The sequence below is a fragment of the Macrobrachium nipponense genome, chromosome 4, assembly GCF_015104395.2.
Source record: "Macrobrachium nipponense isolate FS-2020 chromosome 4, ASM1510439v2, whole genome shotgun sequence".
NCBI classification, from domain to species: Eukaryota; Metazoa; Arthropoda; class Malacostraca; order Decapoda; family Palaemonidae; genus Macrobrachium; species Macrobrachium nipponense.
In genome coordinates, this window is record NC_061100.1 from 61,721,794 (window position 1) to 61,734,293 (window position 12,500).

General features: G+C 39.5%; 1 long non-coding RNA gene across 1 annotated transcript in view; it reads left to right on the top strand.

The window, feature by feature from the left end:
• LOC135211649 (uncharacterized) overlaps positions 1-12,500 on the top strand; it is a 305,654-nt gene that overhangs the window by 72,791 nt on the left and 220,363 nt on the right. The window lies entirely within an intron of this gene.

Genomic DNA, 12,500 nt, shown 5'->3' on the forward strand with positions numbered 1-12,500 from the left:
ATAACCAAGAATAAAATATCATAACAAAGTGACACTTCCTCGCTTAAAAGAAAAACATATTTCTTTTACAGTAAAAACTTTGTATACTAGAAGGAGAAAAAAACTAAATGGTCGTTAAAAAGACGAACAAGCCAAACACAAGGTTTTATGCAACCCTGCAACAAAAAACAAATGTATGAATTTGCAAAAATAATAAACTTACAATACCTGATATTCAACAGGATGGGTGGCAAGGAAACAAGGATGCAGCTCAGAATGGCACCAAAATTAACAAAATATCATCAATACGATGGAGAATCTACAACACAGACAAGCTCAAAAAACCAACACATTGTTAACCCAAGAGCTTTAAAGCTATCACATATGTACATAATAAGAGCCACACTGCTCTAATCCAGATTCCATATAACTGTTAATAGGCCATAATTATTTTACACACACTCAACGTTGTTTCACTTTGTTTCACATCACTCATTGTTCAGCGAACAATAGTCTCCTCTATATCACCGTGACAACACACTACATCACTATAAAAGTGTCCTACTGAATACATACACTGATATTGGACAACAAAGAGAAAACCAACATAGTTTTCCCTTGCGTAATCTCAACACCAAAGATTTTATGAAGTGTAGTTATGCCTGAAAACAAAGAACACCCGGATTAGTAGCTGTCAGCTAACAATGTAAACTCTCCGATTAATATCCTAATCACCAAATTAATCACCTCACCATATTATACCATATTCCAATGACCAGCAAATACGAAGATCCTTGTATACCACACCTCTCAGTAACATAATTTTTATAATATTAACCATTTCTATCCTATAACATTCATTTCATAACGCATTATAAGCACATCACCAACCTTCATTAAAATAAACAATTGCCACAAAATATGAACACCGAGTAGCATCTACTACCTTCACCTATGGTCTTAATATTAAACTATTCTTAATTTTATAGCCCTAGGCATTTACAGAACTCCTGTAAAGGTAAATTATGATTAATACATACTTGTTATACTCTCATCTACTCCTTATAATCCAAGTACACACACCGTAACTAGAACAATACAGATACTACCTTAATATCTGCATAGCCCTCTGCAAGAATCCCTACTCAACGCTGCGAGAGAGAGCATTGACAACAACGCTGTCTTTTCCCGGGACATGAGTGAACTCTAGATTCCACTCCTGCAACATTAGGCTCCAATGCATCAGTCGTTGGTTTTTATTTTTGTATCTGTTGATGAAGGTAAAGGGGTTATGGTCAGTCATAATCCTTATAGGAGTTCCTGTGAAAGAAAGATAGATGGAAATATTATTAATAGCCAGAATGAGTGCGAGTGTCTCCTCGACCGTCGCATTTATCCGTTGAGTGGAAGTCTATTTCTTCAAAAAGAATGCGACCGGGTGAGAAATGCCTTGCTCGTCGTTCTGTAATAAGACCGCTATGACACCTTCACTTGTGTCAGTGGCAAGCGAAGCCCTTAAAACGGGAAAACTAAGAAGCACCCCTTTTAAGCACTCAAATGCCCTTTGCATTTCAGGAGTCTAAATAGAAGGAAAAGTTTTCTTCAACAAATTGGTGAGTGGATCAGCGATGTCAAAAAATTCCTTACATATTTATGGTATTAACCAACTAGACCAAGGAATCTTCTGACATCCTTTCGACACTTTGGTATAGATATTTTCTCAATGGCCTCTACATTGGCTTGTTTAAGTGCCACCTCACCGTCACCAACCTCATGATGTGATTAGATCAATTTCACTTTGGCAAACTCACTTTTTCTCAAATTAATTACTAATTAGGCCTTTTTTGGGACCTCAAATAAAGCCCTAATATGCTTCAGATGCGTTTCCCAGTCATCACTATAAATGATGATATCATCAATCTACACCACACAACCTTCCAAACCATACACCAATGTGTTCATCAAACGTTGAAAAGTAACCGCAGTGTTTTTCATGCCGAACAGCATTACACGGCATTGAAATAATCCTTGTGGAGTCACAAAAGCAGATAAGGCCCTGGCCCGTTTTGATAAAGGAACTTGCCAATACCCTTTTAGCAAGTCAAATTTACTGATAAACTTAGATTTGCCTATGCAATCGATACAATCCTCAATACGAGGCAAGGGATAACAATTGGTCTGTGTAACTTCGTTAACTTTCCTATATTCGAAGCACAAACGAAAATCACCTTCAGGCTTTTTCACTAACACTACTGGAGAGGACCATGGACTTTTACTGAACTCTATTAAACCATGCTCTAACATATAGTCAATTTCTTTGGCTACTACCTTAGTTTTGAAGGGGTTTAACCTATAAGGGGACTGTTTTATTGGTGTGGCCTTCCCAACGTCCACTTCATGTTCCAAAATAGATGTTCGACCTGGTATCTCTGAAAACAATTCTTTATAACCCATAACCAATTTTCTTAAAGACCTTCGTTTCTCACCACTGAGATGGGAGACCAAACCATCAAAGGTCTCTAAATAATTCTTATTACTCGACATGCAAATTTCATTATCATAGGTATCATCAGCAAAAACCTTTGAAAAGGAATAAAGATTATTATTATTTGAAACATCATTTGCAATAGTGGCTATTGGAATAATTTTCTCTCTTCCCTTATATAATTTTAACATATTCACATGACACAATTGGAAAGGCTTCCTTCTTCTGGAGTTTCAACCAAATAATTTACCTCACTAACTTTTTAAAAAATTTTCCATGGTCCAGAGAAGGAAGCTTTCAAAGAATTACCCGGCAATGGCAAAAGTACCAAAACCCTATCATGTACTTTAGCCTTTCTATAAAAAAAGTATTTCATCCTTCTTTGACTAGACAACAAATTTTCTCAGGCAATTTCCAAGCCTTCGACAATTTGTCACCCAAGTTTGTCACATAATCTAACAAACTGATGTTGGGGATATCAACTTCCCACGATTCTCTTACCACATCAAGAGGACCATGCACACAATGTCCAAAGACCAAGTCAAAAGGTGACAAACCTAAGGACTAACTTGGAACTGACCAAAAGACAAATAATAAATAAGGCAATTCCTTGTCCCAGTCAGATCCATGAGTTAAACAATATTTCTTGATCATTGACTTCAGGGTCTGATGGAATCTCTCCAGAGCCCCCTGACTTTCTGGATGATATGGGGAAGAAGTCACATGTCTAATGCCCAATTCAGTTATCTTACCTTTGAAATATTTGCTAACAAAATTAGTCCCACAGTCTGACTGAACGTCCCTGGGTATCCCAAACCTAGTAAAAACGTTGGTTAGTACTTCTAAAATCTTTTTACTCCTATTTGTACGAAGGGGAATAGTTTCAGGATAGCGAGACATTTTATCTATTATAGTGAAAACATACTCATTCCCACAAAGAGTCCTCGGTAATGGACCAACAACATCGATAATTACTTCTTTGAAGGGTTTAGAAACCACAGCGATGGGGCACAAAGGAGCTTTAGGAGCAGGTTGATTCAGCTTACTGACTTTCTGGCGCACATTGCAACTATTAATACTTTTTAACGTCTGCTTTCAACTTGAGCCAGAAATAGTTTGTGAAGAGTTTGCTAGTCATCTTATAAATGCCAAAATGCCCAGCCGAGCCACTTTCATGAGCCAATGACATCAAACCCTTTTTGTAAATATAAGGAACCATTATTTGTCTTAGTATTTCGTGTTCCGAGTTACCTGCCTCCATCAGCCTACTCACCCTGTACAAAATATTCTTAATTTTATCTATTATAGTGAAAACATACTCATTCCTACAAAGAGTCCTCGGTAATGGACCAACAACATCGATAATTACTTCTTTGAAGGGTTTAGAAACCACAGCGATGGGGCACAAAGGAGCTTTAGGAGCAGGTTGATTCGGCTTACCGACTTTCTGGCACACATTGCAACTATTAATACTTTTTAACGTCTGCTTTCAACTTGGGCCAGAAATAGTTTGTGAAGAGTTTGCTAGTCATCTTATAAATGCCAAAATGCCCAGCCGAGCCACTTTCATGAGCCAATGACATCAAACCATTTTTGTAAATATAAGGAACCATTATTTGTCTTAGTATTTCGTGTTCCGAGTTACCTGCCTCCATCAGCCTACTCACCCTGTACAAAATATTCTTAATAATTCTAAATATAGGTACAGTCAAATCAGACTCTTCGCCTGACTCTATGGGTAGATTGAGGAATTCATTTTTCTGAGCTCTAACAAGCTCTTCCACAGTCGAATTTGGATGATCTCTCAAAATATTAATATCTGCTAACTACACAAGTCTACATCAGTTGCAACGTCAACAACTCTAGCGCTAGAATGAGTAACTACTGCTACTTCTGGATTGATCAAAATTGGATGTCTTATTCCTTAAAGCCATGTCATTCCCCAAAACATAAATAACCTCTTTGATAGGAAACTTATTTACTACTGCCAATTTCAAAATTCCTGAAAAAGAAGGACATTTCAAATGAAAATTTCCGATGGGGTAAGACTCCACTGAATCAGGAAAACCATACAGCAAAACGAACTCTTTATAATCAAAGTCAAAATCTTTAAGTAACGCGTCCCGTATGATCAAGGACTGGGCTGCCCCAGTATCCCATAAAATCCTTACTCCATTTTCTATAGGTGAATTGACCGACAACACTTTCCCACTAGACAGATATCTGTCAAAACAGTCTGGTAGTCATTGGTCACTTGTTTTGGTTGGGACAGGATCTCTTTCTTTTCTACAGACTCCCATTACCGGTCTTCCACTAGCCTGCAATGATTTTTTGAAAGCAAAGCAGGAACTCTTCAAATGCCCTTTCTTATTACAATAAAAACATGTAGCCTTCTTCAACCACTCTGGATCATGGGAACCATAACCTCTCTTATCATTATAAGCAGAGAAACGTTCAACACTATTAACACGTTCCTGTACCCTAGATTGGTTATTATTATTATGATTAGGCCGCATAAACGCCTTACTCTTATTATAACCACCTGAACCTGTCCTATCCCAATTCAGTTCTACACTTGTCGGTGATGCTCCTAACTCACTCTTGTGTGACAAATAATACTCATCGCTTCCAATAGCGACTTCCTGTAAAGTGTCAATTTTAAGTTCTTCTAGGTGAACTTTTAACTTATCTGATACACACCTCTTGAATTCTTCTACATATAAGAATTCTTTTAATTTTTCCACGTCATCCACCTCTTTTGATTTATACCAGTCTTCTGCAAATTGTTTTTTCCCCCTCACGAACTCTACAAAGGTTTGGTCACTACCCTTCTGCAAATTTCTGAAACTTTGCCTGTAGGCTTCCGAAACCTGCTTGTATGCTTTCAACACGATAGCCTTAACATTTTCATAGCCTGATGACAAAGTTTCATCCAAAGTTACATAATAATAATAATAATAATAATAATAATAATAATAATAATAATAATAATAATAATAATAATAATAACAGTAGGAGAAGCTAAACCAACCTAAGCATGGCATGGATAGACTATAAGAAAGCCTTCGACATGATACCACACACATGGCTAATAGAATGCCTGAAAATATATGGCGCAGAGGAAAACACCATCAGCTTCCTCAAAAATACAATGCGCAACTGGAATACAATACTTACAAGCTCTGGAATATGACTAGCAGAGGTTAATATCAGGAGAGGGATCTTCCAGGGCGACTCACTGTCCCCACTACTCTTCGTAGTAGCCATGATTCCCATGACAAAAGTACTACAGAAGATGGATGCCGCGTACCAACTCAAGAAAAGAGGCAACAGAATCAACCATCTGATGTTCATGGACGACATCAAGCTGTATGGTAAGAGTATCAAGGAAATAGATACCCTAATCCAGACTGTAAGGATTGTATCTGGGGACATCAGGAAGGAGTTTGGAATAGAAAAATTGCGTCTTACTCAACATACAAAAAGGCAAAGTAACGAGAACTGAAGGGATAAAGCTACCAGATGGGAGCAACATCAAACACATAGATGAGACAGGATACAAATACCTGGGAATTATGGAAGGAGGGGATATAAAACACCAAGAGATGAAGGACACGATCTGGAAAGAATATATGCAGAGACTCAAGGCGATACTCAAGTCAAAACTCAACGCCGGAAATATGATAAAAACCATAAACACATGGGCAGTGCCAGTAATCAGATACAGCGCAGGAATAGTGGAATGGACAAAGCCAGAACTCCGCAGCATAGATCAGAAAATCAGGAAACATATGACAATACACAAAGCACTACACCCAAGAGCTAATACGGACAGACTATACATAACACGAAAGGAAGGAGGGAGATGACTACTAAGTATAGAGGACTGCGTCAACATCAAGAACAGAGCATTGGGGCAATATCTGAAAACCAGTGAAGACGAGTGACTAAAGAGTGCATGGGAAGAAGGACTAATAAAAGTAGACGAAGACCCAGAAATATACAGAGACAGGAGAATGACAGACAGAACAGAGGACTGGCACAACAAACCAATGCACGGACAATACATGAGACAGACTAAAGAACTAGCCAGCGATGACACATGGCAATGGCTACAGAGGGGAGAGCTAAAGAAGGAAACTGAAGGAATGATAACAGCGGCACAAGATCAGGCCCTATGAACCAGATATGTTCAAAGAACGATAGACAGAAATAATATCTCTCCCATATGTAGGAAGTGCAATACGAAAAATGAAACCATAAACCACATAGCAAGCGAATGCCCGGCACTTGCACAGAACCAGTACAAAAAGAGGCATGATTCAGTGGCAAAAGCCCTCCACTGGAGCCTGTGCAAGAAACATCAGCTACCTGACAGTAATAAGTGGTACGAGCACCAACCTGAAGGAGTGATAGAAAACGATCAGGCAAAGATCCTCACTGACTATGGTATCAGAACGGATAGGGTGATACGTGCAAATAGACCAGACGTGACGTTGATTGACAAAGTCAAGAAGAAAGTATCACTCATTGATGTCGCAATACCATGAGACACCAGAGTTGAAGAGAAAGAGAGGGAAAAAATGGATAAGTATCAAGATCTGAAAATAGAAATAAGAAGGATATGGGATATGCCAGTGGAAATCGTACCCATAATCATAGGAGCAGTAGGCTCAATCCCAAGATCCCTGAAAAGGAATCTAGAAAAACTAGAGGCTGAGGTAGCTACAGGACTCATGCAGAAGAGTGTGATCCTAGAAACGGCGGACATAGTAAGAAAAGTGATGGACTCCTAAGGATGCAGGATGCAACCCGGAACCCCACACTGTAAATACCACCCAGTCGAATTGGAGGACTGTGATAGAGCAAAAAAATAAAAAAATAAAAAAAAATAATAATGGTAATAATAATAATATCCTTTATTTCAGTTCAGGGCCATATACATGGAATATACAAAATACAGACAGTAACATACACAATCTAGATACTTGAGACAACATGATAAAAAAATGAATAATCGGCACTTATCCACAAAATAGCTGAAGTAGCATAAAAGACATTAATCATAATACTGGTAATAACAGTAATAATATTGGTGAGAAAAAAATGCATTGAGAGTTATAACAGTTAGTGCACAGATTATATAACTTAAATTTCAACTAGAGACTTTAGGTCCTTACAGTAGTCATGTCCAGAGGGCTAAATAAAATAATTGAATTTAGAAAACTCTAACTTGATAGTATTCACAGTAATAATGAAAAAGTAAAAATTCAGCAATAAATATAATAATAATGACAGAATCTGCAGATGACATCTTGCCAATACAAAGATTAAGTCCTTTAGGGGACAAAGGCCTCATTTTCCCATCTTTCCCACAATTTAGATCTTCTTGCTTCACTCCTTAGGATGCTTTGTATGAGTGAGTTGCTGCTGTTTCTCACACGGGTTATCAGACTGGACATTGTTCACCTTACAATGATTTTTAAATTGTCCAGTGGTTTTCTATGAACATCTGTGTGGTGGAGTGGTAACAGGGAGTGTTTGTGAGGCGTCTCAAAATGTCATTATGCATAACAGCGATACGCCTCATGGTCTCTCGGGTATAGTTCGTCCAGAGGGAACACCCATAGATACTGTAGCAGTACGAGCAGAAGAGCAGTAGCTTCATGTCTCGGTGACAGAAGGCAAACCTCCTTGCAATCATGTAACCAGTTGCACATAGTTTACGACGACTCTGTTCAATGTCTGGCGTGTCTTTTAGGTCGTCGGTGATAATGTGACCCAAATACGGAAATTCGTGCACAAATTTTAGCCAGTGGTTTCCGAGGAAAGTTTGTGGTTCTGCAATATGCTTAAGCAATCTCGGGAGCAGTGAAATGGACTGGGTCTTGGTTTCCTCGTTAATTATATCAAATTCATCTGCATATTGGCAGCAAGTGTCGATGAGTCGTTGGAGACCTTGCATTGATGGGGGAATCAGAAACATCGTTGGAGTAACAAAGGCTGTTTATAGCTGTTTCATCGACAGTGCATCTGATTGGGATTGAGTTCAATTTGACATTCAAAGCATCTGTGTACGTATTAAACAAGTATGGAGAGAAAATGCCCCCTTGCTGAAGCCCGTTTAGGGAGCCGAAGGTGTACGATAATAAGTTGCCCATTTGACACAGAATTGCTGGGGGAGAACCAGCAATGTAAAATGACAGTTAGAAAAAAGGGGTTTGCCTCTTTTATGCAGCTTCAGGAAGAGCTTCAGGTAGTTTGCTCTGTCAAATGCTTTTCTCACATCCACAAAAAAAAAGGAAAACATGAGAGGCTGATGATAGGTAGTAGTTAAGCAATTCTTTCAGCATGTTGATGCAGGTGTCAGTTGAGTGGTTTGCTTTAAACCCGAACTGGTTGTCAGTGGTGTGTAGAAAGGGGAGAAGTCTCACTAGAAGAACCGACTCAAGTATCTTTGATGTGATCGTTGTGATTGCAATTGGCCGGTAGTTGCCAGGGTCAGTTGCATCCTTTAGGTTGTTTTTGATTAATGGTATCAGGTGAACTAAGAGTAGGGAGTCTGGAAGAAACTAGTGAATTATGCACGCTTTGAATAGGGCAGCTAGCAAAATGTAAATTGTCGGATGGCAGAATTTGAAAGCCTCTGCGGGAAGACCATCACAGGTGGGCGATTTATTATTAAATAGGCTGTTTATGGCAGCGCTGATGTTACCTGGCATAATACAGTCTGCAAAATGAAATTGAATGTTGTCAGTAAGGAGGTTATCTACATCCCTTTGGGAATCTTGATCATTTATGCAATTCAGGGTATTATTGTAGTGATCGCCCCACATACTTGCGATAGCCTCCACTCCGACTGCTTCCCCTACTCTCTATGATAGCTTTTTAGTTTTGGGATTTAAGGACTGGATATCTTTCCAAAGATGAGGATATAAATTGCAGTGCTTAAGAGCAAGTTTGAACTGTGCTCTCGCCTGTCTCATTAGTAATGCAAGGTGCCCCTCCCTTGGGCTACCATTTTGCCTCCACAGTAAAAACATTTCTCGTGAGTATGTATACAGATCTTGAACCATGTCATTCCATCCAGGTGTATTAGGAGAATTACCTTGATGAAATCTATAAGCAGCCCTGCCCGAAGCAACCGTAGCGGAGATTATGTTCAAATAGAATTCATTCAGTACAAAGTAAGGCGTCTGCCGGTTGAACTATTGACCGCAACCTGGTTTCCGTGGTCGTTCTTAAGTATCTATCTGGTTTTCTGTTGGTTTTTAAAATCCCAGTTTACCGCTGGTGGGCAGTCAGTTAGAGGGTTCACAGTAGAAAGGGATGGGGTACTGAATGACACCTGTAATGGGATGTGATCTTAGCCCGTTGCAAGATTGTAGCGAATATTGCAGGTCATAATAGAATCAAGAAGTTGTGGAGATGTGATGCAGTAGTCCAGCCAGGAGGTTGTAATTGCGTCCACTCTATTATGTACATATGAATAGGAGGAGGTAGGGAGGAGCATTACATCGGTAATTTGGAGAACATGATTATAAAATTGTTTTGTGGGGTGAGAATTAAGGTCCCTGATTATACAAATATGATCAGCAGGAGAATCGTGAATAATACTGTGTAACTCCCCTTGGATCATGCAGTAATGATCAAAATTATCATTATTTTCCCATGGCATATAAACATTAATTAGTAGGATTTTAGAGTTCCCTACTGTCACTTGAAGCCCCAGCAATCTGTCACTCCTGTAGGTCATCAACTTTATCATATTGTCTAACGATTTGTGCCACAGGGAAGAAAGGCCCCCTTTTGGGCGACCTGCTATGATTTGATCTGTAACTTGCATTGATGAAGTCGAGAATTTTCTGAAGGCTTCATGTATTGAATCGCAGATGACAAGGTCATGTGGCCAGAGGAGCATTTCTTGCAATGCAATGATGCCTTTGAAGTTTTTGCAGAACATGTTTAGGAGAGGAATGTTCCACTTGAGGGAAAAATATTCCAAGAGAGATGAATGCGCTGATCATTTTGGTGGATGGGGGGTTAGCCGGGGGAGTGAGCAGTCACTTGCGGTGGAAATGACCCTGGTTGGGGTGTCAGTAAGTTCCCCTGAGGGTGGTTGGTCCTGGATGAGGTTATATCTTCAAACTAATTTATTAGGACCGAAATTCTCGCCTTTAAGAATGTTGAGGTGTTGAAATAGGCAGGTAATCCCGTAAGCCACTTTATGTTTACTTTTGCATGGGAGTTCGTGAGAGATGAGTGGGTCAGAGCCAGTGAGAAACTTGACTCTCTCCACTATGGCGTCTAGTGTCACCGATGAGCACAGATTGTTAATTCTTGCGTGACATCTCTTCTCAGGTGTCGGGCGAGGTGAAACACGAATGTTGGGCTCCGGTCCAGCGGCCAAACGAGAGGTTCTTTCTTCTTTCTGCTTGTATCTGCCAGCCACCAGACCCCACATGATCACTCTCATCTGCATCCACAATGGGGGATTGGGGGGGAGAGATAGGGTGGGGAGAATCACGAGGGCTGGTAATCATCACCGGGGGAGGGAGAAGTTGGGAGGCCAACAGTCCCCTCAGAATGGTCTACAGGTGATGGGGGCACTTCCGTGTTGCTGGGAGGTGAGGAAAAACTGGATGCCACATTCAAAGGAGTCTGGTGGCTATCTGTGATTTGTCTATCAGTTCTTGCACTCCTTTGATCGCATCCCAGATCCATGCGATAATATTTGTTTCCACAGTTTTAAGACTGTCTAGGGATTCCTGTAGTCCTTTGATCACGTCCCAGATTCTTCAGAATTTATCATTAGTCTCTTACAAACAAGCTTACTCTGTATGAGAGTGGTCCAATATTCCTGGGGCCAATGCAATTTGACCGCGATCCTCTCAAATGAAACAAAAAATTCCGAAACATTTTTCTCTTGGAAACATGGCACAAGCTTAAGAGCCTGACCCAAGTTTTTGGCAGGCGTTACCATACTACTCAGGGAGGAAGGAGGGGGAAGACGGAGCTGCATTTCGCATCTCTCTCTCAAACATTCTTTCTCTCTCTCTCTCTCTCCTCAGCCTTAAATTTCTCCAACTTAAATTTTAAAGTTTTCAATTCCATCTGTTTACACAACACCTCCACAGACACTTCAGATTTAGGTGTTCTTACCTCACCCTTTTTAACCATACTGACATAAGCCTGAACCTGAATTAACAATAGGCCTTTTCTAATGGATACATCATACACCAACTCCAAATGTTGAGCTACGTGCTCCAATTCACTTCTATCAAGCTCCACAAGCCTTGCTTGCCACCCATCTCCAGACAGGAGATCTAAAACATTAACTATTGACATTTTTTTAAAACAAACTATATACCTAAATATCAACAAACACCAATAATCCCAATACGAGGAGTTAAAGAAAACTAAGCCCCCAGAATTAACTTTGCACTGAATGAACAGACAGGAATGTAAAATCATGTTTAAATGGTTGCCAATTTGTAACAGTCTTTTTCTGCCGTTACTAGAAGTTAAATAACTTTCTTATAAAACTCTGTTCACAATCACAAGCAAAGTCCACATTCAGTGGAATAGCTCTCAAGAGTGCAAAAATCAATTCATGGGGGAAACGAAACACCAAAAAGCACTTAAATTTAATACAAAACATTAAGACAGAAGTTATTCCTGAACCTCGGAATACATGTATTAATGAAAACCAATCACTCTGAAATATTTATACAAAAGAACACACTTACCCAATGAAGATAGTAAAGCAAAGATACATCCAAAAGAGGAAGGGGGTTCAGACAGAAGGTATACGGAAAGTAAGAACAACCTATCAATTACAAACTAAATAAACCTAACGGTGGTTTCACTCCTCCATAACACTGGAATTGTAGCTGTGATCTCTTAAATTACTTATGTGTTTCTGTCCTCCATTATGCTGGAGTTGTAGCCATGATCTTTTTAATTGCTTTTATATCTCTGGATCCAGAGACAAAAAGTGACATGGCGAAGTGGTGTATGTACGTATATATATTTT